This window comes from Hyla sarda, chromosome 6, assembly GCF_029499605.1.
Source record: "Hyla sarda isolate aHylSar1 chromosome 6, aHylSar1.hap1, whole genome shotgun sequence".
Lineage (NCBI taxonomy): Eukaryota > Metazoa > Chordata > Amphibia > Anura > Hylidae > Hyla > Hyla sarda.
In genome coordinates, this window is record NC_079194.1 from 32363610 (window position 1) to 32376708 (window position 13099).

The window sequence follows — 13099 nt, forward strand, 5'->3', positions numbered from 1 at the left end:
AAGTTTATTGGAGTGGGTGTGATCTTCATCACACCTCCGCCCATTGACTTGCATTAAGGGGGCATGGAGTGACATAACGAGGGGGAGGAGCGACCCCCGAAGCCCGCACCAAGAGTTTGGAACTAAATTTCCCGAACGCTGGGGATTCCTGCAGATAAAAAACAGATATGAGGGATCATATATGTTCCTAATCTCTGTATCTGAGATATGATTGTTTTATATAAAAAGATATCCATAGACGATATACTTACAAACAACACATATATCTTCATGTAAAAGGTAGAGACTGTGACATCTCTGCAGGTCTAGATTTTACATCTAGCCTGATTGTTATCAGTAATTAATATAAATATTAATTACCTGTCTCGTGGTTCCTTTATTTCAGCTAACGGGGGTATGTGTCAGGTATACCTTCTCACTCCGCATCAGTCACCTGTAAAAAAGACACAACTATGATAACATGTTCCTGATACATGCTACAGATGCTAAAATATGTAACACTCTAGGGCCAGAACTATTTATCTCAGTCCTTTTGAAATATTATTTATTTATTCATACATTTTAAGGGATATATATCTTATTTTTATTTTTGTGGGAAGGAGGGCAGGATTAAAATATTAGGTTTAAACGCTTGTTGCCGGCTTCGGGGATCACCCAGCCCCCTTGTGATGTCACACCCCATCCCCCTCCATGGAAGTTTATTGTAGTGGGTGTGATCTTCATCACATCTCCGCCCATTGACTTGCATTAAGGGGGCATGGAGTGACATAACGAGGGGGAGGGACGACCCCCGACGCCCGCACCAAGCGTTTGGAACTAAATTTCCCGAACGCTGGGGATTCCTGCAGATAAAAAACAGATATGAGGGATCATATATGTTCCTAATCTCCGTATCTGAGATATGATTGTGTTATATAAAAAGCTATCCTTAGACGATATACTTATAAACAACACATATATCTTCATGTAAAAGGTAGAGACTGTGACATCTCTGCAGGTCTAGATTTTACATCTAGCCTGATTGTTATCAGTAATTAATATAAATATTAATTACCTGTCTCGTGGTTCCTTTATTGCAGCTGACGGGTGTATGTGTCAGGGATACCTTCTAACTCGGCATCAGTCACCTGTAAAAAAGACACAACTATGATAATATGTTCCTGATACATGCTACAGATGCTAAAATATGTAACACTCTAGGGCCAGAACTATTTATCTCAGTCCTTTTGAAATATTATTTATTTATTCATACATTTTAAGGGATATATATCTTATTTTTATTTTTGTGGGAAGGAGGGCAGGATTAAAATATTAGGTTTAAACGCTGGGTGCCGGCTTCGGGGATCACCCAGCCCCGTCGTAATGTCACACCCCATCCCCCTCCATGGAAGTTTATTGGAGTGGGTGTGATCTTCATCACACCTCCGCCCATTGACTTGCATTAAGGGGGCATGGAGTGACATAACGAGGGGGGCGACCCCCGAAGCCCGCACCAAGCGTTTGGAACAAAATTTCCCGAACTCTGGGGAGTGGAGTACCCCTTTCAGACTTAAATCTGCCGTCAGTCAGCCCACGGACTAAAGTAAACTTGTAAACTCTGCGGTCATTCTAGTCTATTCTTTTACATATTGAAAAAGGGAGTCCTGCAGTTAAAAAACAGATATTAGGGATAATAAATGTTCCTAATCTCTGTACCTGAGATATAATTGTGTTATATAAAAAGCTATCCATAGACGATATACTTATAAAAAACACATATATCTTCATGTATAAGATAGAGACTGTGACATCTCTGCAGGTCTAGATTTTACATCTAGCCTGATTGTTATCAGTAATTAATATAAATATTAATTACCTGTCTCGTGGTTCCTTTATTGCAGCTGACGGGTGTATGTGTCAGGGATACCTTCTCACTCGGCATCAGTCACCTGTAAAAAAGACACAACTATGATAACATGTTCCTGATACATGCTACAGATGCTAAAATATGTAACACTCTAGGGCCAGAACTATTTATCTCAGTCCTTTTGAAATATTATTTATTTATTCATACATTTTAAGGGATATATATCTTATTTTTATTTTTGTGGGAAGGAGGGCAGGATTAAAATATTAGGTTTAAACACATGGTGCCGGCTTCGGGGATCACCCAGCCCCCTTGTGATGTCACACCCCATCCCCCTCCATGGAAGTTTATTGGAGTGGGTGTGATCTTCATCACACCTCCACCCATTGACTTGCATTAAGGGGGCATGGAGTGACATAACGAGGGGGGGGGGGCGACCCCGAAGCCCGCACCAAGCGTTTGGAACTAAATTTCCCGAACGCTGGGGATTCCTGCAGATAAAAAACAGATATGAGGGATCATATATGTTCCTAATCTCCGTATCTGAGATATGATTGTGTTATATAAAAAGCTATCCATAGACGATATACTTATAAACAACACATATATCTTCATGTAAAAGGTAGAGACTGTGACATCTCTGCAGGTCTAGATTTTACATCTAGCCTGATTGTTATCAGTAATTAATATAAATATTAATTACCTGTCTCGTGGTTCCTTTATTGCAGCTGACGGGTGTATGTGTCAGGGATACCTTCTAACTCGGCATCAGTCACCTGTAAAAAAGACACAACTATGATAATATGTTCCTGATACATGCTACAGATGCTAAAATATGTAACACTCTAGGGCCAGAACTATTTATCTCAGTCCTTTTGAAATATTATTTATTTATTCATACATTTTAAGGGATATATATCTTATTTTTATTTTTGTGGGAAGGAGGGCAGGATTAAAATATTAGGTTTAAACGCTGGGTGCCGGCTTCGGGGATCACCCAGCCCCGTCGTAATGTCACACCCCATCCCCCTCCATGGAAGTTTATTGGAGTGGGTGTGATCTTCATCACACCTCCGCCCATTGACTTGCATTAAGGGGGCATGGAGTGACATAACGAGGGGGGCGACCCCCGAAGCCCGCACCAAGCGTTTGGAACAAAATTTCCCGAACTCTGGGGAGTGGAGTACCCCTTTCAGACTTAAATCTGCCGTCAGTCAGCCCACGGACTAAAGTAAACTTGTAAACTCTGCGGTCATTCTAGTCTATTCTTTTACATATTGAAAAAGGGAGTCCTGCAGTTAAAAAACAGATATTAGGGATAATAAATGTTCCTAATCTCTGTACCTGAGATATAATTGTGTTATATAAAAAGCTATCCATAGACGATATACTTATAAAAAACACATATATCTTCATGTATAAGATAGAGACTGTGACATCTCTGCAGGTCTAGATTTTACATCTAGCCTGATTGTTATCAGTAATTAATATAAATATTAATTACCTGTCTCGTGGTTCCTTTATTGCAGCTGACGGGTGTATGTGTCAGGGATACCTTCTCACTCGGCATCAGTCACCTGTAAAAAAGACACAACTATGATAACATGTTCCTGATACATGCTACAGATGCTAAAATATGTAACACTCTAGGGCCAGAACTATTTATCTCAGTCCTTTTGAAATATTATTTATTTATTCATACATTTTAAGGGATATATATCTTATTTTTATTTTTGTGGGAAGGAGGGCAGGATTAAAATATTAGGTTTAAACACATGGTGCCGGCTTCGGGGATATCCCAGCCCCCTTGTGATGTCACACCCCATCCCCCTCCATGGAAGTTTATTGGAGTGGGTGTGATCTTCATCACACCTCCACCCATTGACTTGCATTAAGGGGGCATGGAGTGACATAACGAGGGGGGGGGGCGACCCCGAAGCCCGCACCAAGCGTTTGGAACTAAATTTCCCGAACGCTGGGGATTCCTGCAGATAAAAAACAGATATGAGGGATCATATATGTTCCTAATCTCCGTATCTGAGATATGATTGTGTTATATAAAAAGCTATCCATAGACGATATACTTATAAACAACACATATATCTTCATGTAAAAGGTAGAGACTGTGACATCTCTGCAGGTCTAGATTTTACATCTAGCCTGATTGTTATCAGTAATTAATATAAATATTAATTACCTGTCTCGTGGTTCCTTTATTGCAGCTGACGGGTGTATGTGTCAGGGATACCTTCTAACTCGGCATCAGTCACCTGTAAAAAAGACACAACTATGATAATATGTTCCTGATACATGCTACAGATGCTAAAATATGTAACACTCTAGGGCCAGAACTATTTATCTCAGTCCTTTTGAAATATTATTTATTTATTCATACATTTTAAGGGATATATATCTTATTTTTATTTTTGTGGGAAGGAGGGCAGGATTAAAATATTAGGTTTAAACGCTGGGTGCCGGCTTCGGGGATCACCCAGCCCCGTCGTAATGTCACACCCCATCCCCCTCCATGGAAGTTTATTGGAGTGGGTGTGATCTTCATCACACCTCCGCCCATTGACTTGCATTAAGGGGGCATGGAGTGACATAACGAGGGGGGCGACCCCCGAAGCCCGCACCAAGCGTTTGGAACAAAATTTCCCGAACTCTGGGGAGTGGAGTACCCCTTTCAGACTTAAATCTGCCGTCAGTCAGCCCACGGACTAAAGTAAACTTGTAAACTCTGCGGTCATTCTAGTCTATTCTTTTACATATTGAAAAAGGGAGTCCTGCAGTTAAAAAACAGATATTAGGGATAATAAATGTTCCTAATCTCTGTACCTGAGATATAATTGTGTTATATAAAAAGCTATCCATAGACGATATACTTATAAAAAACACATATATCTTCATGTATAAGATAGAGACTGTGACATCTCTGCAGGTCTAGATTTTACATCTAGCCTGATTGTTATCAGTAATTAATATAAATATTAATTACCTGTCTCGTGGTTCCTTTATTGCAGCTGACGGGTGTATGTGTCAGGGATACCTTCTCACTCGGCATCAGTCACCTGTAAAAAAGACACAACTATGATAACATGTTCCTGATACATGCTACAGATGCTAAAATATGTAACACTCTAGGGCCAGAACTATTTATCTCAGTCCTTTTGAAATATTATTTATTTATTCATACATTTTAAGGGATATATATCTTATTTTTATTTTTGTGGGAAGGAGGGCAGGATTAAAATATTAGGTTTAAACACATGGTGCCGGCTTCGGGGATATCCCAGCCCCCTTGTGATGTCACACCCCATCCCCCTCCATGGAAGTTTATTGGAGTGGGTGTGATCTTCATCACACCTCCACCCATTGACTTGCATTAAGGGGGCATGGAGTGACATAACGAGGGGGGGGGGCGACCCCGAAGCCCGCACCAAGCGTTTGGAACTAAATTTCCCGAACGCTGGGGATTCCTGCAGATAAAAAACAGATATGAGGGATCATATATGTTCCTAATCTCCGTATCTGAGATATGATTGTGTTATATAAAAAGCTATCCATAGACGATATACTTATAAACAACACATATATCTTCATGTAAAAGGTAGAGACTGTGACATCTCTGCAGGTCTAGATTTTACATCTAGCCTGATTGTTATCAGTAATTAATATAAATATTAATTACCTGTCTCGTGGTTCCTTTATTGCAGCTGACGGGTGTATGTGTCAGGGATACCTTCTAACTCGGCATCAGTCACATGTAAAAAAGACACAACTATGATAATATGTTCCTGATACATGCTACAGATGCTAAAATATGTAACACTCTAGGGCCAGAACTATTTATCTCAGTCCTTTTGAAATATTATTTATTTATTCATACATTTTAAGGGATATATATCTTATTTTTATTTTTGTGGGAAGGAGGGCAGGATTAAAATATTAGGTTTAAACGCTGGGTGCCGGCTTCGGGGATCACCCAGCCCCGTCGTAATGTCACACCCCATCCCCCTCCATGGAAGTTTATTGGAGTGGGTGTGATCTTCATCACACCTCCGCCCATTGACTTGCATTAAGGGGGCATGGAGTGACATAACGAGGGGGGCGACCCCCGAAGCCCGCACCAAGCGTTTGGAACAAAATTTCCCGAACTCTGGGGAGTGGAGTACCCCTTTCAGACTTAAATCTGCCGTCAGTCAGCCCACGGACTAAAGTAAACTTGTAAACTCTGCGGTCATTCTAGTCTATTCTTTTACATATTGAAAAAGGGAGTCCTGCAGTTAAAAAACAGATATTAGGGATAATAAATGTTCCTAATCTCTGTACCTGAGATATAATTGTGTTATATAAAAAGCTATCCATAGACGATATACTTATAAAAAACACATATATCTTCATGTATAAGATAGAGACTGTGACATCTCTGCAGGTCTAGATTTTACATCTAGCCTGATTGTTATCAGTAATTAATATAAATATTAATTACCTGTCTCGTGGTTCCTTTATTGCAGCTGACGGGTGTATGTGTCAGGGATACCTTCTCACTCGGCATCAGTCACCTGTAAAAAAGACACAACTATGATAACATGTTCCTGATACATGCTACAGATGCTAAAATATGTAACACTCTAGGGCCAGAACTATTTATCTCAGTCCTTTTGAAATATTATTTATTTATTCATACATTTTAAGGGATATATATCTTATTTTTATTTTTGTGGGAAGGAGGGCAGGATTAAAATATTAGGTTTAAACACATGGTGCCGGCTTCGGGGATATCCCAGCCCCCTTGTGATGTCACACCCCATCCCCCTCCATGGAAGTTTATTGGAGTGGGTGTGATCTTCATCACACCTCCACCCATTGACTTGCATTAAGGGGGCATGGAGTGACATAACGAGGGGGGGGGGCGACCCCGAAGCCCGCACCAAGCGTTTGGAACTAAATTTCCTGAACGCTGGGGATTCCTGCAGATAAAAAACAGATATGAGGGATCATATATGTTCCTAATCTCTGTATTTGAGATATGATTGTGTGATATAAAAAGCTATCCATAGATGATATACTTATAAACAACACATATATCTTCATGTAAAATGTAGAGACTGTGACATCTCTGCAGGTCTAGATTTTACATCTAGCCTGATTGTTATCAGTAATTAATATAAATATTAATTACCTGTCTCGTGGTTCCTTTATTGCAGCTGACGGGGGTATATGTCAGGTATACCTTCTCACTCGGCATCGGTCACCTGTAAAAAAGACACAACTATGATAACATGTTCCTGATACATGCTACAGATGCTAATATATATATAACACTCTAGGGCCAGAACTATTTATCTCAGTCAATTGGAAATATTTTTTATTTATTCATGCATTTTAAGGGATATATATCTTATTTTTATGGGAAGAAGGGTGGGATTAAAATATTAGGTTTAAATACTGGGTGACGGCTTCGGGGATCACCCAGCCCCCTCGTGACATCACACCCCATCCCCCTCCATGGAAGTTTATGGGAGTGGGTGTGATTTTCATAACACCTCCTCCCATTGACTTGCATTAAGGGGGCATGGAGTGACATAACGAGGGGGGGGCAACCCCCGAAGCCCGCACCAAGCGTATGGAACAAAATTTCCCGAACGCTGGGGATTCCTGCAGATAAAAAACAGATATTAGGGATCATATATGTTCCTAATCTCTGTATTTGAGATATGATTGTGTTATATAAAAAGCTATCCATAGACGATATACTTATAAACAACACATATATCTTCATGTAAAAGGTAGAGACTGTGACATCTCTGCAGGTCTAGATTTTACATCTAGCCTGATTGTTATCAGTAATTAATATAAATATTAATTACCTGTCTCGTGGTTCCTTTATTGCAGCTGATGGGGTTATATGTCAGGCTCACCTTCTTACCGGGCATCAGTCACCTGTAAAAAAGACACAACTATGATAACATGTTCCTGATACATGCTACAGATGCTAATATATAAAACACTCTAGGGCCAGAACTATTTATCTCAGTCATTTTGAAATATTATTTATTTATTCATACATTTTAAGGGATATATATTTTATTTTTATGGGAAGGAGGGCAGGATTAAAATATTAGGTTTAAATGCTGGGTGGCGGCTTCGGGGATCACCCAGCCCCCACGTGATGTCACACCCCATCCCCCTCCATGGAAGTTTATGTTAGTGGGTGTGATCTTCATCACACCTCCGCCCATTGACTTGCATTAAGGGGGCATGGAGTGACATAACGAGGGGAAGGGGCGACCCCCGCACTAAGCGTTTGGAACTAAATTTCCCGAACGCTTGGGATTCCTGCAGATAAAAAACAGATATGAGGGATCATATATGTTCCTAATCTCTGTATCTGAGATATGATTGTTTTATATAAAAAGCTATCCATAGACGATATACTTACAAACAACACATATATCTTCATGTAAAAGGTAGAGACTGTGACATCTCTGCAGGTCTAGATTTTACATCTAGCCTGATTGTTATCAGTAATTAATATAAATATTAATTACCTGTCTCGTGGTTCCTTTATTTCAGCTGACGGGGGTATGTGTCAGGTATACCTTCTCACTCCGCATCAGTCACCTGTAAAAAAGACATAACTATGATAACATGTTCCTGATACATGCTACAGATGCTAATATATGTAACACTCCAAGGCCAGAACTATTTATCTCAGTCATTTTGAAATATTATTTATTTATTGATACATTTTAAGGGATATATATCTTATTTTTTATTTTTGTGGGAAGGAGGGCAGGATTAAAATATTGGGTTCAAACGCTTGGTGCCGGCTTCAGGGATAACCCAGCCCCCTAGTGACGTCACACCCCATCCCCCTCCATGGAAGTTTATGGGAGTGAGTGTGATCTTCATCACACCTCCACCCATTGACTTGCATTAAGGGGGCATAGAGTGACATAACGAGGGGGGGGGGGGCGACCCCCGAAGCCCACACCAAGCGTTTGGAACAAAATTTCCCGAACTCTGGGGAGTGGAGTACCCCTTTCAGACTTAAATCTGCCGTCAGTCAGCCCACGGACTAAAGTAAACTTGTAAACTCTGCGGTCATTCTAGTCTATTCTTTTACATATTGAAAAAGGGAGTCCTGCAATTAAAAAACAGATATTAGGGATAATAAATGTCCCTAATCTCTGTACCTGAGATATAATTGTGTTATATAAAAAGCTATCCATAGACGATATACTTATCAAAAACACATATATCTTCATGTATAAGATAGAGACTGTGATATCTCTGCAGGTCTAGATTTTACATCTAGCCTGATTGTTATCAGTAATTAATATAAATATTAATTACCTGTCTCGTGGTTCCTTTATTGCAGCTGACGGGGGTATGTGTCAGGTATACCTTCTCACTGGGCATCAGTCACCTGTAAAAAAGACACAACTATGATAACATGTTCCAGATACATGCTAAAGACGCTAATATATGTAACACTCTAGGGCCAGAACTATTTATCTCAGTCATTTTGAAATATTATTAATTTATTCATACATTTTAAGGGATATATATCTTATTTTTATTTTTGTGGGAAGGAGGGCAGGATTAAAATATTAGGTTTAAACGCTGGGTGCCGGCTTCGGGGATCACCCAGCCCCGTCGTGATGTCACACCCCATCCCCCTCCATGGAAGTTTATTGGAGTGGGTGTGATCTTCATCACACCTCTGCCCATTGACTTGCATTAAGGGGGTATGGAGTGACATAACGAGGGGGAGGAGCGACCCCCGAAGCCCGCACCAAGCGTTTGGAACTAAATTTCCCGAACGCTCGGGATTCCTGCAGATAAAAAACAGATATGAGGGATCATATATGTTCCTAATCTCTGTATCTGAGATATGATTGTGTTATATAAAAAGCTATCCATAGACGATATACTTACAAACAACACATGTATCTTCATGTAAAAGGTAGAGACTGTGACATCTCTGCAGGTCTAGATTTTACATCTAGCCTGATTGTTATCAGTAATTAATATAAATATTAATTACCTGTCTCGTGGTTCCTTTATTGCAGCTGACGGGGGTATGTGTCAGGTATACCTTCTCACTCGGCATCAGTCACCTGTAAAAAAGACACAACTATGATAACATGTTCCTGATACATGCTACAGATGCTAATATATGTAACACTCTAAGGCCAGAACTATTTATCTCAGTCATTTTGAAATATTATTTATTTATTGATACATTTTAAGGGATATATATCTTATTTTTATTTTTGTGGGAAGGAGGGCAGGATTAAAATATTGGGTTCAAACGCTTGGTGCCGGCTTCGGGGATCTCCCAGCCCCCTCGTGACGTCACACCCCATCCCCCTCCATGGAAGTTTATGGGAGTGGGTGTGATCTTCATCACACCTCCACCCATTGACTTGCATTAAGGGGGCATGGAGTGACATAACGAGGGGGGCGACCCCCGAAGCCCGCACCAAGCGTTTGGAACAAAATTTCCCGAACTCTGGGGAGTTGAGTACCCCTTTCAGACTTAAATCTGCCGTCAGTCAGCCCACAAACTAAAGTAAACTTGTAAACTCTGCGGTCATTCTAGTCTATTCTTTTACATAATGAAAAAGGGATTCCTTCAGTTAAAAAACAGATATTAGGGATAATAAATGTTCCTAATCTCTGTACCTGAGATATAATTGTGTTATATAAAAAGCTATCCATAGACAATATACTTACAAACAACACATATATCTTCATGTAAAAGGTAGAGACTGTGACATCTCTGCAGGTCTAGATTTTACATCTAGCCTGATTGTTATCAGTAATTAATATAAATATTAATTACCTGTCTCGTGGTTCCTTTATTGCAGCTGATGGGGTTATATGTCAGGCTCACCTTCTCACCGGGCATCAGTCACCTGTAAAAAAGACACAACTATGATAACATGTTCCTGATACATGCAACAGATGCTAATATATAAAACACTCTAGGGCCAGAACTATTTATCTCAGTCATTTTGAAATATTATTTATTTATTCATACATTTTAAGGGATATCTATTTTATTTTTATGGGAAGGAGGGCAGGATTAAAATATTAGGTTTAAATACTGGGTGACGGCTTCGGGGATCACCCAGCCCCCTCGTGACATCACACCCCTTCCCCCTCCATGGAAGTTTATGGGAGTGGGTGTGATTTTCATAACACCTCCTCCCATTGACTTGCATTAAGGGGGCATGGAGTGACATAATGAGGGGGGGGCGACCCCCGAAGCCCGCACCAAGCGTATGGAACAAAATTTCCCGAACGCTGGGGATTCCTGCAGATAAAAAACAGATATTAGGGATCATATATGTTCCTAATCTCTGTATTTGAGATATGATTGTGTTATATAAAAAGCTATCCATAGACGATATACTTATAAACAACACATATATCTTCATGTAAAAGGTAGAGACTGTGACATCTCTGCAGGTCTAGATTTTACATCTAGCCTGATTGTTATCAGTAATTAATATAAATATTAATTACCTGTCTCGTGGTTCCTTTATTGCAGCTGATGGGGTTATATGTCAGGCTCACCTTCTCACCGGGCATCAGTCACCTGTAAAAAAGACACAACTATGATAACATGTTCCTGATACATGCTACAGATGCTAATATATAAAACACTCTAGGGCCAGAACTATTTATCTCAGTCATTTTGAAATATTATTTATTTATTCATACATTTTAAGGGATATATATTTTATTTTTATGGGAAGGAGGGCAGGATTAAAATATTAGGTTTAAATGCTGGGTGGCGGCTTCGGGGATCACCCAGCCCCCACGTGATGTCACACCCCATCCCCCTCCATGGAAGTTTATGTTAGTGGGTGTGATCTTCATCACACCTCCGCCCATTGACTTGCATTAAGGGGGCATGGAGTGACATAACGAGGGGAAGGGGCGACCCCCGCACTAAGCGTTTGGAACTAAATTTCCCGAACGCTTGGGATTCCTGCAGATAAAAAACAGATATGAGGGATCATATATGTTCCTAATCTCTGTATCTGAGATATGATTGTTTTATATAAAAAGCTATCCATAGACGATATACTTACAAACAACACATATATCTTCATGTAAAAGGTAGAGACTGTGACATCTCTGCAGGTCTAGATTTTACATCTAGCCTGATTGTTATCAGTAATTAATATAAATATTAATTACCTGTCTCGTGGTTCCTTTATTTCAGCTGACGGGGGTATGTGTCAGGTATACCTTCTCACTCCGCATCAGTCACCTGTAAAAAAGACATAACTATGATAACATGTTTCTGATACATGCTACAGATGCTAATATATGTAACACTCCAAGGCCAGAACTATTTATCTCAGTCATTTTGAAATATTATTTATTTATTGATACATTTTAAGGGATATATATCTTATTTTTTATTTTTGTGGGAAGGAGGGCAGGATTAAAATATTGGGTTCAAACGCTTGGTGCCGGCTTCAGGGATCACCCAGCCCCCTAGTGACGTCACACCCCATCCCCCTCCATGGAAGTTTATCGGAGTGGGTGTGATCTTCATCACACCTCCACCCATTGACTTGCATTAAGGGGGCATAGAGTGACATAACGAGGGGGGCGACCCCCGAAGCCCACACCAAGCGTTTGGAACAAAATTTCCCGAACTCTGGGGAGTGGAGTACCCCTTTCAGACTTAAATCTGCCGTCAGTCAGCCCACGGACTAAAGTAAACTTGTAAACTCTGCGGTCATTCTAGTCTATTCTTTTACATATTGAAAAAGGGAGTCCTGCAATTAAAAAACAGATATTAGGGATAATAAATGTCCCTAATCTCTGTACCTGAGATATAATTGTGTTATATAAAAAGCTATCCATAGACGATATACTTATCAAAAACACATATATCTTCATGTATAAGATAGAGACTGTGATATCTCTGCAGGTCTAGATTTTACATCTAGCCTGATTGTTATCAGTAATTAATATAAATATTAATTACCTGTCTCGTGGTTCCTTTATTGCAGCTGACGGGGGTATGTGTCAGGTATACCTTCTCACTGGGCATCAGTCACCTGTAAAAAAGACACAACTATGATAACATGTTCCAGATACATGCTAAAGACGCTAATATATGTAACACTCTAGGGCCAGAACTATTTATCTCAGTCATTTTGAAATATTATTCATTTATTCATACATTTTAAAGGATATATATCTTATTTTTTA